The 20,976-nt window shown below is 42.6% G+C and overlaps 1 protein-coding gene across 7 annotated transcripts in view; it reads left to right on the forward strand.

Annotated features, from left to right (window-relative positions):
- The window catches only part of RASAL2 (RAS protein activator like 2), a 163,600-nt gene that overhangs the window by 16,280 nt on the left and 126,344 nt on the right, over positions 1–20,976 (forward strand). The window lies entirely within an intron of this gene.

Below are 20,976 nucleotides of genomic sequence, written 5' to 3' on the forward strand. Positions count from 1 at the left end.
TTTTTCATGGGAGATTTGACAAATCCACCTGTCAGTGTCACCCGACAACTGATTTATCATCTCTGACAAGTAGAAAATGGCTTTGACTTGTCTGCAGGACAAGTAAAATTTAGTAACAGTGATGGGGTATTTTAAAAATTGTCATGATCATGTAAATCCTGTTATCTCTGCAACCCAAGTTCTGAACTGTAAAATGACATTAACTTTCTTTAAAAAAAATTAAAAAGGTCTCATATTAACAGATAACAGGACATTTTTCCCCCTCAGTTCATTTTTAAATCCTGTTGCCTTTCAAAGGCTGACACTTCTGTCTTTCAGTCCTATTTCTCTGGTAGTAGAACATTGAAGATGTCTTTTAAAGAAAAAGCCCAGCATGTAGCTATATCACATCAAAAAATACAAAGGAAGAAAGTCTGCTTAATCTGACAAAGCATCAGTGTTTAGGCTCTAAGCTCATTATGAGGCTTGTATAGTGGGAGCTGATTTTTTCAAATTAATTTCTATGATTACCATAATAAACATTTTAATAGCCTTTCCTTCCCTCATATCCTCAGCAGCTGAATATTTCAGTATGTTATCTGGTCTTTTCACAGCAGCCTTTATCCCAATCAGCCATGCATGATCTGTTTACAAGAATGCTTATAGGTATTTCCACTATAATTTCATGTTCCAGGTTATGCTGCTTCAGCAGCTTCTCTCAGTGCATTTGGGGTGTTCCCAGAAAACACTCGGCGAGTTTTGAGAACTTTGAATTTCTAATTTTATTTGGTAGTCAATGCAAAGAAGTCACATCATATTCTATTTAAATCTTTCAACTGTCTGGAAAACAATTTGCTGTAGCAAACATCCTACACCTTGAACAACGAGGCTGGTGCTGCAGCGTTTGCTTTGGTACGGGTCTTATTTGCTGACGATAATAAGTAAAGCCTCGTGTTCTGCTGGTGCTGTGACTGAAAGGCTGAGGGAATCTAGAAAGTAGGAGTTAAATGGCAGAGATTTATTGGGATTAGGGATCTGTGCAGAGCTGCCTCCTGCTGTGGAGTTCCAGCACAGGAAGGACATGGACCTGTTGGAGTATCCAGAGGAGGCACCAGGATGATCAGGGGGATGGGGCAGCTCTGGTGTGAGGAAAGGCTGAGGGAATTGGGATTGTTCAGCCTGGAGAAGAGAAGGCTTTGGGGTGACCTCCTGGTGGCCTTTCAGTACCTGAAGGGAGGCCACGAGGCAGATGGAGAGAGACTATTTACAAGAGCATGGAATGGCAGGACAAGAAGTGGGCTCAAAATGAAGGAGAGTAGGTTTAGATTAGATGTAAAGAAAAAATTCTTCCCTGTGAGGGTGGGGAGGCCCTGGCACAGGGTGCCCAGAGAAGCTGTGGCTGCCCCTGGATCCCTGGAAGTGTTCAAGGCCAGGCTGGACAGGGCCTGGAGCAGCCTGGAGTAGTGGAAGGTGTTCCTGCCCATGGCAAGGGGCTGTAAGTGGATGAGCTTCAAGGTCCCTTCCAGCCAAAACCATTCCATGGTTTTATAACTTAAGACTACTGCCAGCTTCTTGAAGCTGGTGGAGTTTCAAGCTGTTGCACCACATAAGTTTGAGTCTTGCAACTCAGCATTCTGATATTGCTCTTCTTCACTTCCAGCTCAGGAGCAGCACCAGAAATGTCAAAAAGTGTTGTACTGATCTCAGCATGGTGACAACATACATCCTCTGGAATCCCTCATTTGCATCCAAGACCTGTCCTGGCTCAGTTTCTATGACAATCTGCTGCTCTGTATGCTGTCCATGATTACTCCAAAGCTGGTGCTTTCCTAGTTTGTTTCCAATCAGTAGCTTTGAATAGCTGTCCTTATGCCTTGAGCATTTCTTCTGTGTCTTGCACTCTCCCAAGCTCGTTGTCAGCAAGTAGAAGAGTTGCAGCGCACCAGTTAGGAGATCTGAAAGCTGGGTGTGGGAAGGCTAGGTGAGCATTTGAAATCAAAATCAAATCTCACAGCAAAATACTGGCATAATCAACAATTCTAGAGTGTAAAGCTGATTTTTTTCTAACCTATCCCTTTTCTGCATATGGTTCCCCCTCACCTCTCTTTTTTTACTTGTCCCTGCTCTTTGGGCTTTGGGGGTGGGAGACCTCTTTCTAAAGATGCACTAGCTAAAATTAATGAGCTAAGAAAACAGTATAAGAATAATGTAATAACTGTCAAAACCTCCTATCAAAACCTCTGTAACAGAAATAAAGCGTGGATAAAATGTATGACACCTTTGAAGTGATTACATCCTTTAGTACTGAGGATAGACAGCAAAGTCTAGATATCATTTGATTTTATTATTTTTCTTTTTTGAAACTACCTGGTTGCTGGTAAGTGTCAGCATTATTGCTGTCTTGAGGCTTTTCCAGTGACAGCTTATTAAGAAATGGAATACTCAGAACTGCACTATTTTATAAATAGGGGGTTGGGGATTGTGTGCAAATGAGGGAGTAAACAAAGAGGCTTTGGAATTCCAGTCTGGTGTGGAGGAACAGATTCATTGCTGCAGGAAGAAATGGTTTCTAAGAAACTTTTGGAAAAAAGGAGGAAGAAAAGAGCAGTGCTTAAGCCTGTGACCTGCTGCACACTTTCACAGTGTTTCAACATCAATGTGGATAAAAGTAGTAAAGATGGAAGATAGGAGTAAAAGCACCTCTCATGATAAGACCAGAAGAAACAGGTTTTGCTGTAAAGATGAAATGCTCCTTGCACTTATATTTTAAGCAATGTTTTTGCTCTTTTAAAAGTGTTTGAGGAAGACAGAGATCAAGCAGGAGACATGATAATTACACGAAGCTCGTTTACTTCTGACATGTCACGCCAACCATTAAATCAGGAGATGTGATGAAAACAGGTTTAGAAGGTTGTCTTGCTGAGCCTGAGCTGTTCATTGTTTTTCCATTTGAGTTTAGTTGCAATTTTGTTGCATAAAACCAGTGAAGGCATGAATACATACAAATATGATGGCCTTTTAAACTTGCCATGTTTCTAACAAGTGGTGTAGGAAACTGCTGCTGCCTGTTGACCCTGTCCCTCTGAACATCAATAACAATATGTTTATTTTGCCCCATCTCAAATGTTAAGTTGTTGATTTCAGTGGTTTTGACCTTCATTTCCTGTTGCAATGAGACTTTTTTTTTTTCTCCTTCTCCTTGGATTTGAAGGTTGAGCATCAGGAAGCAATATTTTTTGCTTGTTTTAAGCTACGCAACATGTACTCATTCTGTGCTTTTTCTGTCCTTGGTTTCAACTTGTAGTATCTGTTTCTTCCTCATTTACTCCAAACACATCCAAAAAAAGGGCTGTCTTTCCTTTTGCAGGCTCTAAGCCTTTAGTAACACTGATATTAATATTATCAGCAGGCTGAAGTTCATAGGGTGATACTGAAGTGAGAAATAGAAAGTACAAAGGAATTGCTTTGTTATTGTACTCAAAAGATTTTTCTCAAGTGGAAAAATAAAACTCCTGTTAGAAGTTCAGCAAGATCTTATCACCAGTGTTGGGGTTTGAGGGTACACAATTGGAAAGCAGACTGACAGTAGGATACGAAGAAGCAGCACAGCATCTGTCATGCCTGAAATTGTACAGATTCTGTTCAGTGAACCTGGTCCCTGAACACCTGGTCACCTGTTCAGTGAACTTAAATTTTACCCTAGTTTTACCTGTCCAATTAAACATTTTAAGTAAGTTTTGGCAGCTGCCTTAGTTAATAGACATGTGATTGGTTTCTTCATGTCTTCATTTTTGCCCCGCAGCCTTTTTAGTCTGATCCTTCTTTCAGATAGCATCATTAAAATAATGGCTCATTAGAGAAATGCCAGGTTTTTAACATCATCTTAATCTAGCCTTGTGCATCTATTTTTTTGTAGCAGTAGTGCATGCAAGCTTGCTTTTTTTCTTTTATATTCTTTTATTTCTCTTTCCCCCACTGTATCAGCAGCTGTGGCAGATGAACCAAGAGCAGGGACCCCTGCACTATGTTGGGACTCGACTTCAGTGGTGCCTTATCTGAAGCCTTAGCTGAGTAATGGCTCTGTCAGCCTTTGCTGGAGGGGATAAATTTGGCTTTCCTGGTCACAGAGTGCTAGTCTGACTTTTGTGTTAACACCTTTGACTCTTTATTTGCTGGCTCAAAAAAAGCCCCAACAATTTAAGTAAGCTGTAGCCAAGTTGGAGCTGGAGGTACAGTATATTTTAATCCTGTCTTCATGTCAACAGTATTTTGATTATATGAGATGAAAAAGTTTAAGTTACTCTGTGTCTACTTGGTACCAGTAAATCACAGACACTGTATCACTGTTAACATTCTAAAGAAAATATTATTCACATTTAACTTTGGATACATTTTCTGTCTATTTCTTATGCTTGTGATCTGAGAGGTGTGTTTTTTCTCCTACTTTCCCCCTTTCCCCAAATTCTTACCTAGTGTTTCCAGACAGAGAGAAATTTGTCAAAAACTTACATCAAGTTTGTTTGCAGTAACCTGCCAGACACTGTGGATGCTGCTTGGTATAACAGCTGCCTAGGAATTTGGGTGCCCTCTTTTAGGATGGACCCATTGCCTCCAAACTGTTCTGGCTCTCTGACCTTGAATAGTGTATTTGTGGAACATTCATCTCCATGAAGCAAATGCAGATCTACCAGATCCCACACTTCCCAGCACGAGGCTTTCTGTGACTCTAATTCCCTTATCATAAACACAGCAACTTCAGTTATCCCTGAATCCTGGCCCATCTGTCTCGGATTTACTGGAATAGTATCATGGTTTAAATAACATCGCCTCCATTTGTGGAAGCAAACATTTATTGTTTTATCTGCAGGCAGAATTGATGAATATTAGTGTTTGCAGGGACAAATGGCATTTTATCATGGACTCATAGCAATATCCTACGTGGCTGCACCTGGTGTTGGAGACAAGGTACAGGGAAAGTGACTTAGAGGTGGACTTCCAGGCCCAGAGGAGACTGGAACCCTCTGTCAAAGCTGATTATAAATTACTTTTTTCCTAATTTCAGCTGTCTGTTTAAATTTTGACTTTTATTTTTGTCATCAAATGCTTGTCCCAGCTCGTTTTCCTGACCAGTCTCAAGGATTATTTTTCCCCCATGGAGAAGAAAGAATGATAACATGCTGCAGCTTAGGGCACATTTGTTTGAGTGTTGTCCCATTTGATTAGGCATCCTCAGTGAACCAAACCCACTGAGTTTTTAACCCACCTAGTATGGAGCTGAACTTTGTTTCAGATCAGAATCTCTGGTATTTGTGCTGATTTCACAGATGGTGAAACTTCATTTTCCAGTTTCACTAGCTGATTTTACAGATATTTGGAGAAAATCATCCTGCCTTATAACTAGCATGAGCAAGCATCAAAACTTTTCCCTCTCTTTCCAGTATCTTTTCTGCTAACATTTTTTCTTGTTACAGTGCCTTTTGCAGTACTTTTGTATCTGTTTTATTCCTGGCTTGTAGCAACTGTGAGAAATCTTTTAAATAAGGACAGTTGTTAGTGTGTGTGGGTTTGAGAAGTTATGAATTCACAGCTACTTGAATGTGAAGAAAGAAATAGCCTTCTTTTTCCAGCCTTAATGATTTGAGGATTTCTGGGGGAGGGCATGGAGGCATCAGTCACTTCTACAGTCATTTCATGCTGGTGGATCCCTCTGCATCCTGCAGCCTGTGTTGGATCCTCTGGTGGGTCGGTGGTGGAAGGAGGTTTATGCACATGCTTTGCTGTGTTGGAAAGTTTCATTAATTAGAGGCTTCTAATTTTCTCCTTGATATTTTACAGCTCCCACACTTACAGATCCCAGGGGGAGACGGTTCCCCAAAGACACAGCCCAGGGCACAGCCAGAAGGAAAGGTTGTACGAACCTGGTTTAGTGCTGGGCAAAGGGTGTTGTGAATTTCCTCCATTCATCGATTTGCCACTCCCAAACAAATGACTAGTCTGCCCTTGTTTGGATCACCTGATTACTAGCCAAAGTTTAGGAATAGAAGGACAAAGTAGTATGTGTGCTGTCGAAGTAGGTTCTAAACATTTGATTACAGGGTTAGAAAGAAAATAATATGACAAGAAAACGCAAGTACAGATTACACATGAGAGCAAGATTCTTCATCAGCTGCTCTGGGAGCCTGGCAGCACACTCTGCTGCTCCTCACGAGGCTCTGTGGCTCTGAGATTTCTTCAGGCTTACAGTCCTCTTGCTAAAATCACCAAAATAAAACAGCCTAAAATAAAACAGCCTCGTACCTGTGCTCTGCCCAGGCTGGGCTTTGAGAGTTGAGTGTCAGCATGGGAGTAGCATAGTTTTTTTGAGCTGTGCTCTCAGCTGGGATAAAAAAACGGGGTGAGAATCCTTTCTTAATTTTTCTATTTAAGTTGCACGTTACTCATACATCTCTTGCACCATTTTTGGGTCTTCTGTATGTCTTTGACTGTTTCTCAGAGTTTGGGACTTTGGTTTTCCACAGACCTGATGAGGTTTTACCTTCCCTCTCTCTGTGAGCACTGCACAAAGCCCAAGTGTCACACATATGACAGGTTTGCCATTCCCTGCTTTTTTTTTTCCCCTTTAAGCTACCTTCCTTCCTTTCCCACCACTTCTTTTTAGCATTTTTAGCTGCTGCAATGTTTCTGCTATAATTAGCTCTGAGCATGACTGTTGTTATCTTTCCAGAGTTTAATTTTTAAAAGACACTCAAGAGGAAGTAATGCTCACTTGGCTGAAATCCTTTTATTGTTTCAGCCAAGTGTCCAGCTTGGTGATGGTTAACACAACGGGCTTTTAAAAAAGGTTTCTGCTTGTCCTTTTCAGGTCCTCAGTCTGGATAAAGGACCTGTGTACCATGTGATGTACAACTTAAACATTAGACACACACTCCCCCCAGTGCATGTGCTGGTTTATTTTGATTTAGTCTGGATTTGTATAATTTGTCTATCTAGGTCATAAGTGAAAATAAGCTCAGGGTATTATATGCAAAACAAATCTGATTTTTGACTTGTTCCCTCCTGAAGAAAGTTCTGTGCAGGGTGTTGATTTTGCAGAGGTTGAGGCTCGAATGTATGCGGGGAAGAATTTTTCCTTGCTTTGAAGCTTGTGCCAATTGAGGCTGAGCTGGTGAGGTGGTGGAAGCTGTGCACCCTTTTCCTTTTAGCATATGAGTGAGGTTTGTCTCTATATCTACTAGTGTGAAATTTAAAAAGAAATAAGAAATTGAACAGGATACAGGAACAGTAACTTTGACTTACCTTGCACCATCTTGCAAACAAATCAGCGGCTGTCGTCCTGCCCTTCCCAGAACTGGGTGTGGTGGCTGAAATAAAACATCTCACAAAGAACACAGCCCTATTGTTTCAGGGCAGCAGAAAGATGACTTCTGAAGGCTGAAGTGAGGGGTTTGGTAGTTATTTTTACTGTGGGTGCCTTTTTTTGTGGGTTTTATTTTTTCAAGTAGGATATTTGTGCTGGTCTTGCCACTTTGTCTCCAGTCTTTATTAATTTATTGATTATCTAAATAAATAAATTTTACAAGAAACCTTCAGGGCCAGTCTTTGTAATTTGAAGCTCATTTCAAAGTATGTGCTCCAATTTAATTGATGAATTTCAACGAGTAGCAGCTTAGCATAGAAGTGTTCCTCTGCACCAGTGAGGGATTGCATGAAGCAGAACCTCCCTCAACAGTTGCCTCAATACTTGGCCTCAGAGAAATGTCCTTATCCTTTTTATTTCACCTCCTCATTGCTTTACACTCATGCTTATAGCTGCCTTGAATTTCATTTTAAGTTTGCAAGCTGGGTTTTTCCTTATTCATTTTATGAATGCAGTGCTATGCAGGAGTCAGCCTTGTACCTTAAACCCAGTCTAGATTTACTGCATAACTAGGAAACAGGAATAAGAAGGCCTCCTGCATAACTGGTACAATCTCTCTTGCTGAATAAACCTGTTCTTATGATTATTTCGTTACTGGCAGCAGTCCCAGAAGGTTTCTGACTGGATATTCATGCACACCTGTGTCCTGTTTTGTGACTTTTGCCCATGGATGGGGTCTGAAGTATCTCTGGTGTAAGTGTGGTGTGTATGTTCCTCCTGGAGAGATGTTGGATACTGAACAAGATAGCTGGACTTGGCCCAAGGATAACTACTGGAAAGCTTGAGAATTGTATTATGCAAAAAAAAAGCTTAATGGGGACTGGAAGAGTGTCCCTGGGATCTTGAAGTGTGTCCCAAAGAACCCTGGATGGTGGTGCAGCATAACTGAAGGCAAAGGGAAAACCATGGGTAATAAAAGTGTGATTTATGATGGAGACTTCTTGTGCCAAGTAACTGTGTGTGGAGACTGTTGTTCTCAGGAACATAAGGAGTGCTCTTTGTGTTTATGATATTATTTACTCCAAACACTAATTGACATGGAGTGTATTAGAAAGGAAGTGATTTTAGGGTGGGTTTTCCACCTGAAAACACAAAGGCAGAAAGAAGCAGGAGCTTCTCCTTTGCAAGCACCTGCTGCCATGGGGCATTGAGGTGTCTGAGCACAGCCCCAGGTGTGACATTTCAGCAGGTCTCTTACTGATGAAGTAACACTTGGCAGTGTGTAGCAACATTTTTCTTTCAACTTTTGTTTTCATTTACAATCAGCATTGTTCAATTAAAAGTTTTCCCTTTAAGATCTGCTGCAATGCCTTTTATATCTGATCTTCCAAACATTTTCTCGTGTGACTTTTCCATCTCCTCTATGTTTTCTCTAGAAGAAAATCTGATAAAAATGGCTGATTAAAAAAATTATAATTAAAGTATCCTGTTACTACAGACCTGGCGGTAAAAATTTTAGAACATGAACATCTTGTAAAAGCAGTCATTTCAATTTGCTTACTGTGGTGGACTAATGTTTGATCCTTCAGTCACATTTGGAAATATAAAATTACAAATTTTAAAAACTTCCCTTCTATTTCAGACTGAAGGCTTAGACTGTATAAAATCCAAATAGGATAGAGCAACATGTGGTAGTCAAATGAGCAAAATATTTGACATCCTTCAGCTCTGGTAACAAAAGAACCATAGTCTGTGGAATCCCTGATGCCAGCTGTGTTGAAAGTTGCTGACTTGGCCTGTGGCTGTTCCCTGCTCATACAGAATTACACTTTCACAGACACAATCCAAGCTGTGTGCAGTTTTCTTTTTTTTTCCTAAAGAAAAAACAAACATATGCTCGAATATAAGCAGAGAAGTATGTCAAAGATGCAAAATAAAAGGCAGGCAACAAAGCATGTTTATTTACAAGTGTCTTTGTAATTTTGGTTTCTGACTAAGGTTTGCCACACCTTCTTTTCTTTATCCCTTTTTCCTTTCATTCATCTTCAGAAGTACTGTAGCTTTGCCTAATTCCTTGAAGAGGAGTGTAATAAAATGATAGTATTTCTAAGGAATGCAGCATCACATCTGACTGGGCAGCCTTCTTCATGTTTGGTCTTTGACTCTTTGGGCTCTGCTACGTGCAAATAATCCTCCTTCTTTAAAGGGCTATCCTGTGTGTTGTGTATGATGCAGACTGAAAAAAAAAAAAAAAAGAGCAGCTTCTGCTCTGTGCTTTCTCCCTGTTGTAATAGGGAGAGGTGAGTGATGGAGAAGCATTTCCTTTTTTCTAACCGTGGTTATAAAACCAGAACAAACTTGAACAAGCCTAGGATGCAAGGAGGGCTGCTCTTTGTGAAGAACAGTATGTTGTGCCATGGAGGGAGGGTTAAAAAAGGACTGAGAGCCATGCATGGATTCGATTACATCTATAGTGGCTACTTGCAAAAAGAAGAAACTGTGATGTTGTTTAGCAAAGTTAAGTATTTCCCCAAATATTTTCTGTTCTACAGAATTGTGGTCTTTAAGTGTCAGAGTATGATAAAATGGAAATAATCTGAAGTTGTAGAAAACATGCACATATTTTATGTGATTAATTTTGGTAAGCTTGACCTGTGAAAGTAGATACCTGTTTTACAGTGTTGTTTACACAAGAAAGCAGTCAGGAGCACGTGTTTCTTTGAAAGACGACTTTTGGCTACAGCATGATTTTATTGGGGGCTCCTGGGATCAATTTGCTCTGCAAAGTGCATTGTACTGTGGTAGTTATTCCCCCTGTCTGAAGGAGGATGGCTGGTAGGGTTGAGTGTCAAAGAGCTGTTGGGCTGAATAATTCCCTGACACGTCTTCCTTACTGCAGAGAAGCTCCCTTCTAAAGTCAGAATCATTTTCCCAGCAGTAAAACTGTTAGGAAAATCACGGTGCTGTGATTTTCACTCCACTAATGCAGCTGGGAAACCCTTCGCTTTAGAGGCAAGCTGAGAATTTTTATTGCTAATCTGCTATATTAAGGCAAATTAGAGTTAACTGATGTGCTTCTAAATGTGGCCTGTGTGAAATGAAGTTCCTTGCAGCATGATGGCTTTTTTCTTTTTTTTAATAGCGCAATTTATTATTCCATAAGTAGGTAATTCCTCTTTGCTGATAACCACACGTCTGGTCTTCCCTTCTGCAGTCACAGTTCCCTTGGAGCAGCACCGTGCCTTTCAAAGTGCCAGTGATTGAGTTGGAGCCCCTTGAGGGGCTGTATTTAGACTGGCTGCTAACAGATCAGCTCCTTCATGTAATTACTGAGCTCTGACAGAGCAGCCCAATGCACATTACTGCTTTCCATTTCTCTCTGAGTCACAGGACAGCCCTTCCTGCACGGTGAGGAGTTTGTGCCTTTAAAGAATGAAGAAATAATTTTGTAGCTTCCAGCAGATCTCTCAATAAACATCAGCAAGTTCTGCTTATCCGTGACATAGTATGAAAATATTTGTCTGTCTCTGCATTGTGACTTCACTGGTTTGAAATGACACCTTTTGGAAGTGCCTCTCCTGCTGGCATGCTTTGTCTTTGGAGTGACAACTCCCACCTGTGTCATGGACTTCACCACTGTGAAGGATCCTCACTTCCATGGTCAAGGATCCTCAGTGAAGCCACACCTGGCTTTGCAGCACCTCTGTTCACTTGACTGCAGGGAATACTGGAAGGTGTTGGAGACAGGATTTTTTTTTCTGAGGCTTTTCTGTTGATTATAGTTGGGTTTCAGCATTATGGAGCAGGATGAATGAGCGGTGCAGAGACAGGGAGAAAGGCTTTGTGGTTTTTATTAGCAACAACTGTGCAAGCAAACTTAATTTGGCATTCTGAAGCCCGCTGGTGGTGTTCCAACTTTACCCCTCAGCTGTTGCTCACTGCATTGCAGAGGCCTCTGTAATCAAGCAATTTCTCATTGTCTCCAGCCCCTGCCATTTATAAGTGGGGACTCAGGTTGCAGAGCAGATTAAGTGAGCATTCCCTTTTATTTTTAATTTTAATACAAGTGTTTCCTCAAGTCATAGGAAAAATTCACCTGGCACTCACTAGCTGGGGTATGTGTGTTTATTGAATGAGGTGGAAAATACCTGTATGATCTTGTCCCCTGTGGTTTTACAGGAAAGAAGCAATAATATGCACTTTGATTATGACAGTTCCTATACTTCATCTATTCTTCCACTCCCAAAACAGCCAGTCTGTTTTATTATTTCTCTTCTTCCTCCTCTCTCATTTCCTTTTTCTGTAGTTAATGGTATTTCTCATCCTGTCTCTTTTGTCTTGTGTGCTTCCCTTCCTTACTGCTGCCTCACATGCAGCAGTAGTGCCATCTTGCTCATTTTTAGATTAAAATTCTTATCCTTTTGAGGGGGATGTTTTTTAGGACATCTTTCATCTGCTTTCTTTTTTCAGTTTGTTGCAGAATTAGAATGGGGCAGCTCCTGCAAACCTAAGAGGCCAAACCTTCCCTTCTCTGCATGCCAAGGGGACAATCTCTATAGTCCCCTCACTCAAATTCCATGTTTGTACTTTTATTTGGGAGAGTAAATCCCACAGGATTTGTGGGCATCACTCACCCTACCCTGTTCCCTTAAAGCAGTCCTTTTACATAAAACCATTTTGCACAGATTATTCTGGGCAGTTATTGACATGCCAGTGGTGAGTTTGCATGTGAAACCATGCTCTGGGGGTCCAGAGTGCCTTTTGCCTTGCACAAAAATGGTATCCTAGAGCTATTCTATGCTGGTGGGGAGGGCTTCTCTCTTGGGAACTACATTTTTGTCTGCCTATTGCTTGCCCTGGTTGCAGTCCAGCAGCCTGTCAAATGTCTGACTTACCCCCTCTTAGAAAAACTTGAGCAGCTTTGGCATAACCCTGAGCTGACGTTCTGCAGCCGACTGTGACTCACAGCCCCACTCACGAGAAAGCAAGGAGTGGTTGGGTCAACTCTGCCCCAGTAAACAAGGCTTATGCTTAAAGGTATTCCTGATTTCTGCAGTAAAGCTGGCATCTCAAAAATGCTGCTTCATGCTTTCCTCCTCTCCAGACAAACGTTTGAGAACAAGGAAAGAGATGAAGGTCGGTGGATTTTTTTTCCTGCTTGGTAGCATCTAATTGTAGTTCTAGAAAAGCCCAGGATTATCAGCACATAGGAGGGAAAATTCACAAAGTACCATTCAGCAACACACCTGGCATCTGGTGTGAAGGTGTGATTTGCTTTATTGGGCTCCCACATCTTGTAGCTTTTTTTTTCCTCTCATCAACACTAAAATACAAGGGCCATGAGCAAGAGTTAGGCAAAACAATTGTAAACAACTGCCTTTTTGTTCTGCTAAAGGAAAAGCCATTGCTTCACTAGACTGCCTATTCAGACTTTCACACAGCCAACGTGGAAATCCATGAGTTATCAAAAGGGGCAGTTTTGATTCCCAGGATGACATGGGACTGAAATGCTCATTTGAGGTTTTTTGAGGGAAAACACATTCTTTTGCACGTGGATTACAGTGGGCTTTCAGGGTTATTTCTGAGAGCAAATTACAAGATTCTCCTGTGGTTCTTAACTCCTGTTTTCCTTACTGATGTGCCCAAGTTTAGGGATTAAGAGTAGGTTTCTGGCAGCTGTCTGCCAACAGCAAAAGTAGGACCTTGTATGCAGTCACAGCCATTAAGCATGTCTGGTCTGTGGTGGGGGAAAAGGGAGATTCCAGGAGGAGAAAAGAAGAAACAGCAAATTTCTTCTGCTGTTATCAAGCAGGACCTCAGCAGTTTGGCCTCTAAGATTATAAATTCCTGCTGGGAGGATCACTCCAGGTGGAGAGTGGCTCTGCACTGTGCTCTCCCACAAGTCCACAGACAGAACAGTTGGTTCTGTTTATTTTGTGCTGGAATGGTTTCATAATATTCCTAAAGCAGTAGCACCTCCCACTGAAGGCAGTGTGACCTCTCACTGCCAGCGCTGTCCCAGAGAAAGGTGGTGGGTTGTTTTGTTTGTTTGTTTTTTAAAGTGGTCATTTTGGTTGGCTGACCTTCTTGGTAAAGAATACCTTTAGGTAAAGATTAATGTCTGCATCCTTCTCTTATCATACTGGCACCTGCAGTAAATATATCTCAGACTTCAAAATTATCAATAGAGCCACAATTAATAAATTCTATAGCACCAGGGGGTGAGTGAGAATGAGGGAAATGGGTACCTTTGAGTCTCTTGTACTTTGCAAAGTAGCCAAAGCTGCAATTACTGTCAGTTAACTGTATGTTCTGTTACTTACAAAGATAAGATAGCTCACTAACACAGTAATAGCAGTATTTTATTATTTTAACTTGGCAGTATCCTACAATAAAACAGAAAATTTATTAGCATACTAATGAATGATGTACTCTTTCTGTGGTGCGCCAGCAAGTAAACTGTGTGAGGAGACATTTGTTCTTTTGTCTTTTAACACCATTTGGCTAGAAATCCTCCCCTAAAACAAGAGGTGCAGGGGAGGCTGAGATCTGATGTGCTTTTCTTTGCACTGGTGCTGTCAAAAAAATCGTTTAGCTCACCTCCCAGCAGAGCTGGTGGCAAACACAGGGAGCAGTGCTGTGGTAACAGTGATCAGAAGTGAGATGGATGCTCTGCAGGTGCAAACAGCATTTCCTCCTTGTGCTGAACACAGGGTTATAGAAATGCACTTGTCTCTGATATGCAGCCCAGAATTTTTTTCCTAGAGAAATGCCATCTGCATTCCCAGCTTTGCTCACACTGGGTGTAGGACTGCAAAGTCCTGTGTGAGGACCCAAGAGAGTATGTCAAGACTAACCCACGTGCATATTTCTTCTGGTTTTGCCCCATTTAATCTGTTATAGATATCTCATCTTATTTTAGCTTCCCATCCTCAGTCTCCCTGACTTCCCCTTTTTTCCTTCCCTTTCATCTTTAAAACGTGTGGTTTGATTAGAAAGCTGTAATCTTTTTATAGTTCATTTCATTTAAAAGCACATTAACCTGCAGAATGAGCCACTGGCTGTCTCTTGTTCAGTTTCCAATGAATTTCCTGTTTGTCTGGATGCTGAGCTATTCACTCACCAGTCAAGGGAGGCAATTAGGCCGCTGAAAGCTCCTTGTGGCTGAGATCTGCCAGGCTGGCACTCACTGCTGCGGCTCAGCCACAAAGGCTTTACCCCTTACTGGCAATGGCATCATTTGTGCATTTCTTTTTCATCTTTTGGTTCAGATTTCCCATCTTCTGAATTTAGCTTCTTGTCTCTCTTTTTTTTTCTTCTTTTTGTATATTTTTTTCTGGCTCAAATTGCAGCTCAAAAGCAGTCTGTAGTATGTCTTTCTTGCACATTATGTAGAAAATTGCCTGTGTCCCAAGGGAGGCAGAATAGTGGGAGAAGAGAGAACAATCTACAAGTTCTTCCTTATCAAAACCCTTTGACAGAAATTGAAACTTCACTTTTTTTTTTTTTGAGTGCACTTTAAAATACTGTATGAAGTCCAACAAACTTATTTGTTCAAGACTGTTTTGTAAGAGGTGAGAAATACTTGTCACTGCGTATAGCTCATATTTTGGGGGAATTTTTTGCCTTATCCTTGCAGGATTTGTGTTGAGATAGAACAGACAATTGCAGGCAGTCATGGACTACCTGTCTTGTTCTGCCAGCACCTGTAGCTGCTGATGGGACAAGGGAGAATGGCTTCATGCTGAAGGAGGCCAGATTTTAGTTGTGTATTAGGAAGAAATTCTTCCCTGTGAGGCTGGGGAGGCCCTGGCACAGGGTGCCCTGAGAAGCTGTGGCTGCCCCTGGATCCCTGGAAGTGTCCTAGGCCAGGTTGGACAGAGTTTGGAGTCACCTGATCTAGTGGAAGTGTCCCCTGCCCATGGCAGGCAGGTGGAATGAGATGGGCTTTAATGTCCCTTCCCACCTAAGGACGTGACACTTCAGTATCCCTCTGTGAAAGGACCTGACTTTATCCCCCTGTCCTCCTCTGTCCTTCTCTTCTTTATCGCTATGAATTGTGCAAACGTGGGTTACAGAAGCTGCAGGGAGAGGGGACTTCTTCCAGAGGATGTGCATTGCTGGGGAAGAAGGGGACACCTGACTCAGGGAAGGAGACTGACGTTTGAAAAAGCTGAGATAAAACAGCTCTTGGAAAGCTTGCTACTTGCTGGAGGCTGTGCTCAGACCTGCACAGCCAAGGTGGATGATATTGCTGAGGGGAGGGTGAACCTCAGCCCTGCACCAAGAACTTGCAGAGCAGCTCCTGGGAAGTTTTGATTTTTGCAGAGACTTAGATGTAGTAATGAGCTGCATTTTAGAGAATTCATGCTGCAAAAAAGGGTGACTCCATGTATGTGACTTCTTTTTGGTGTTTTGGTTTTTTTTGTCTTATCAAGAGTTATTAGAGACATTTGGTTTTGATGTCTTGGATTTAAGAAGACAATATGTCATTTTATTAGCACATTTCTGGAAGGGTTTGTGGTTCTTCCCACACCCCCTGTCCTTGCTCTCCACGGCCCATAAAGCCTGATTGTTCTATCAGTCACAGCAGTGCTAGTGCTGCCTGCAGTTGCAGATAATTCTCACTCCGTTTTAAATTTTGCTAAAGCCAAACAGAGACATGGGATTGCAATCGGCATTTAAACCGTAAATAAATAAACTTCTGCTCCCAAATAAAGACTGTCTCTGGAGACAAATTTATAGTGATCTCCCATGTAGCCTCAGTGTTCTTTTCCTTGCCTATCTTTATTCCTAGTTAATGTACAGAGAGAGATGTGGTACTGGAGAAGTTTTAAACATGGAGTTTTTCAATTAGATGGCTTTTTCAGATTGGATGCAATTTGTGGGGATGGGAGGTAGGGAGTTGGTGGGTATCTGTAGAGGTAGACTTTAAATAACTCACTAATTTTTTAAATAAGACTTTGATCTGTGGTATGTTTTGGGGTTTTTTTGTTTGGTTTTTTCCCCAAAGAGAGTCATTGAATGCAGACTGTGCAAATACTTTGAGAATGATCGAAGCTATTAATGCATCATTGATTTCCTCCATTGACTTCTCCATTAGATATTTAATCTCTTCTTTTTAACAAGTGTGTATTTTTCTGTTTCAAAAGCAGCCTCCCACTGTCCCTTGCTTGGTGGGAAGCATCTCCTGCTGGCTTTCTGTCACTGTGCCAGCCTTGAGACTTGGCTTGAGCACTTTGGACTTATCCTGCCTTTCTGCTGGAGCTGGAGGAGTTGGGAGCAGGTTCACTCATGGCATGGCCACCCAAGGCAGTATAATCTGTCCTGCCTGAACAGTCCATGCTATGATTCTGTGGTTTTGTTGGCAGGAGCAATCTGAAACAAATCTCAGCAGTGCCCTGGATACTCCCCTGCCCTGTGTGCTTTATTCTGTCCCTCATTTTTCTTAGGGCAGTTGTAAGAATGTTTTGTTAGATGGTCACTGGTGATGAGGGTTTTTAATAGTAGCAGCTGCTGTAAAAAATTGCTGAACTGCATCTGTTTCACTGAGTTCTTTGAAACTCTATTTCTAAGAATACATTCTGCTTAACCCCAAAAACCCATAAAAATGAGGAATGATCAGCTGTTCTAGGGTCTGCACAGGGACTGTATTTTTGCTGTTCTGAAGCAACTTGTTGAGCTGCAGGCCTGAGAAACAAAGTGATTTGACTCATGCTTATATTTAGTATCATTACCTACTGCATTAGGTTCCGTTTTCTTCTGAGCACTAATGTTTTTGCTCAGGAAGGTTAACAGGGAAAACGCCCAGCAGAAGGCATTTTTGTGCTTATCACAGGGCAAATGCGTGGAAAACATCAGGTCACTGTGCTGGGTGTCAACTTGTTGGGTGTTTTTTTTTTTTTTTTTTCTTCTTTTTTGTAGAGTCTGTAGAAGGAGCAGTATCTAAGGGTGGGGAGAGGATGTCCTTCCTTTTTGGTAAAGCCTGTAAAATTGGAGGAGCTGGTGCATCCTTAGTACAAATGTGATCTGAAATCTCTTTGTTGTGGTCCAGAATCATGTATCATAAATATGAGATTCCAACCTTAAAATATACCTTGTGACTCTACCTACCCAAGGTGATAATTTTTTCTGGTTTTGAGTGCATTTGTAACTGAAACAAATATTCTAATTGCTGCTTTTATGTGTAATATTAAAAATATGTTTGGTCTTCTATTTCTGTTTGGAACAAGCTTTTACTACAGCTTTTCTCTAATCACCTGGGAAGCAAATGGGAGATGCACAGGTTTAAAGTGCACCTGGTGAAGCTTTAGTCTCAAGTTTAAATCTTTGAAGCCTGTTAGAAAGCCTTGGCTGCCAAGAAAGCCTGGGCTCAGCTCAGGAAATTGCATGATTCCTGGTGCTTCTGGATCTAGGTGAGGAGCTGTAATTGACTTTTCACCAGTGAAGTGCAGAACGTTCTGTTCAGTTGGTGTGTAACAGGTGAATGCCCCAAGCACTGGGGAAGTGCTGTTGAAAGTGGAAGTGGGTGGAAGAGTTTGAGCATGGCTTTGCTGGCCTGAAGCCTGTGTGCTGCTCTCCATTCTCCTCACTGCCATCTCTTGTGTTAGTGTTGGTCTATCCCAGAAAAGCTCTTCAAGGGCTTAACTGACCAAACTCATCTTTCTGTGTGACCTTAAATGGACCACAAATTCAAGACCATTTTTCTTCTCCTTATGGGGGTGTGAGAAGCTGCAGAGCTGCTATCACATTTTCCTTTCTGAAGCATGAAGGGCTTTGATTCCTCAGAGTGTTTTCTCTCCTTTGCTCCCAAGTGGTCTCATCCCAGGGCTTTTTATTTTTACTACATGGAAGCCCTCCATAACCAGGCTGAGGAGCCTCTGCTGCCTGAAGTAGCTGATCTGTACATTGGTGCAAATCTGAAGTGTTCTGCAGTGTCTCCTGAGATTCCCTGTAATAATCACATCACCCTGCCAAGGAACCTTGTTAATATTTATGTGGCAATTGTTTTGGTTCTTGGCAGAGATAAGGGCATTAATGTGAAGCCTACTATGGCTGATTAAAGAAATTATTTATGTTGTGTACTGTAGCAGTGATTTCATTACACTTGAATTAAATTCTGAATGTCTTTTGGTAGATGTGTACATAAAAATATGTATTGAGGCAGTTAGCTGGCATCTTGGACTACATCAACCTCTCCCTCCTAGGAAGGATGAGGACCTGCTGGTGCAAGTCCAGGGAAGGGCCATGGAAATTATCTGGAGAAGAAGAGGCTGCAGCACCTCTCCTGTGAAGAAAGGCTGGCAGAGTTGGGGTTGTACAGCCTGGAGTAGAAAGGTTCCAGGATCATCTTACAGCACCTTCTGATACCTAAAGGGGCTTCAGGAGAGCTGTGAGGGAACTTTTACAAAGGCAGAACAAGGGGGAATGGCTGACAGAGGACAGGGTTAGATGGGATATGGGGAAGAAATTCTTCCCTGTGAGGGTGGGGAGACACTGGCACAGGGTGCCCAGAGAAGTCACGGCTGCCTCTGGATCCCTGGAAGTGATCTTACACCACCTTCTGATACCTAAAGGGGCTCCAGGAGAGCTGTGAGGGAATTTTTACAAAGGCAGAACAAGGGCGAACGGCTGTCAGAGGACAGGGTTAGATGGGATATGGGGAAGAAATTCTTCCCTGTGAGGGTGGGGAGACACTGGCACAGGGTGCCCAGAGAAGTCACGGCTGCCTCTGGATCCCTGGAAGTGTCCAAGGCCAGATGGGAGCACCCTGACCTAGTGGAAGCTGTCCCTGCCCATGGCAGAAGGTTGGAATGAGATGATCTTTAAGGTCTCTTCCAACCCAAACCTGATCAAGTGAAGGAGAACTAAGGTGAAGGGATGTTTGCTCAGTCCAGCTCTTATGTGCTAGCAGGTTTTTCCTGCTGAAATGGAAATGAAGGTTTGAAACTGTGTGCAGTTCTTCCATAACGAAGTGTTGCTTTTCAGGCTTGGATGGTGGAATGAGGAGAAGGAGCCCTTCAGCAAAAGCCCACTGAGCTTTCACTCTGCTTTCACACTGCTTGCTCTGTGCTCCCTTGCCTCTCTGCAGCTGGGCTTTTCTCTTATGTGGAGGGTTGTTGTGAAACTTCTCCACTGTACCTGGAAAGATTCATGTGAATTCTCTGGTTTTGAGAGCAGCACTTTTTTGACTCCAACCCCTTGATCTCACAGTTAACCTTAAGGGATATCAGCAATTTAATTGTACTTTACTTTTATAAGAATTTAATTTCTTGAAAGACAATATAAAAAGAGGAGGAGAGAAGAATCTGCTGTTGCCTCATTAAGAGTAAGAAAAAATGGGGGTCTTCAGCTTTGCAAGACGGTAATAAAAAAGGTTCTTTGAATAGTTGCAGATCTCTCAATGTTTTAGTTTAGATGTTAAAAAGGCCTTTTATGAGATGAGTGGTCTTTGAGAGAAATACAAATCAAAAGCACATCTGAAAACACAGGATGGCAGCTCTTTCAGACAGGCACTTCTCCTCATCTTGAGGCTGAGGATTGCCCAGCTCCTGGCTTTCTCCTCACTCAGCCTTTGGTACCGGCCACAGTGTGGCTTGGCTCCAGAAACCACACGGAGGTCAGGCACTTTTTCATTGGTGTTTTCAGTGCCTGCTGAAGGCTCCAGACCAAGAACTGCTACAGCTCTGCTGTGCTTTCAGAGACAGGAGGAGTCTCTAGTGCTGCGAAGCCTTTCCCACCCCAGGTGGTTGGGGGAGGTCCACCTTTGGAGTGGCATTTCCCAGTACTGGATTACTGTGAGCAGAAGGACTGCTGTGTCTGTGTCCCAGCCAAGGTGAGAATGGTCTCTGTTTGGCTGACCCTCAGGGATGGACCAAGACTCTGCTGTCCATCCTTCCTCCTCTCTCCTTCCAAGGATGCTTGGCTGTGGCAGCTTCCCTGATGGCAGCAGACATGCAGCTTTGGAGAGCTGCTGCTGGACGGAGCAAATGGGCAGAGTCTGTGTGTGTCTCTCTCCCTTCACGCACCAGGGAGGGCTCTGTCCAGAGCCACCCAGCTTGTCACAGTCTGTGAGTGCAGTGTTGGACACGAGTGGCTGCTGTTGTCTCTCTCATGATCTCTTCTTGCCCTTGCTCATCATGCCTGCCAAGTGAACAGACCTGCTGGGGAGCCAGTGGAATTGTCAAAGAAATCAGCATCTTCCTTTGGAGCATCTTGGGTCAGTAGAACTTGACCTGTCTGCTCTCTTCTCCATCAGCAGAGCTTTTTTGCCAGCAGTGGAGCAAATGTTTGAGCTTTCTGGATCTGTGCAAAAGGGTTTGGTGCATGCTGGTGTGTGCTCTGTTTGCTCAGACATGAGGATGCTGTGAGGGAAATGGCACAAAAAGGTGGGGAATAGCCATTGGAAGCTGAAGGAGCCTGAGGCTTTGTGTGGTGAGATGGGGATCTCCCAGAATGCAAGCAGGCTGTGCTTGAAACGCTGTTGGGGAGATGTGTTTGACTCCTGCCAAATCCCTGCACATGCACTCATTTCTGCCAGGCTGTTGTTCCTGGAGAGCTGGGGTGGGGGCTGGCTTGTGGGGCAGGCTGGTAGCCAAAGCCATGTACTCTGACCCACACACAAGCTCAGCATCCTCCTC

The sequence above is a fragment of the Onychostruthus taczanowskii genome, unplaced genomic scaffold (assembly GCF_017590055.1).
Source record: "Onychostruthus taczanowskii isolate IOZ18803 unplaced genomic scaffold, ASM1759005v1 scaffold63, whole genome shotgun sequence".
Classification (NCBI taxonomy): Eukaryota; Metazoa; Chordata; class Aves; order Passeriformes; family Passeridae; genus Onychostruthus; species Onychostruthus taczanowskii.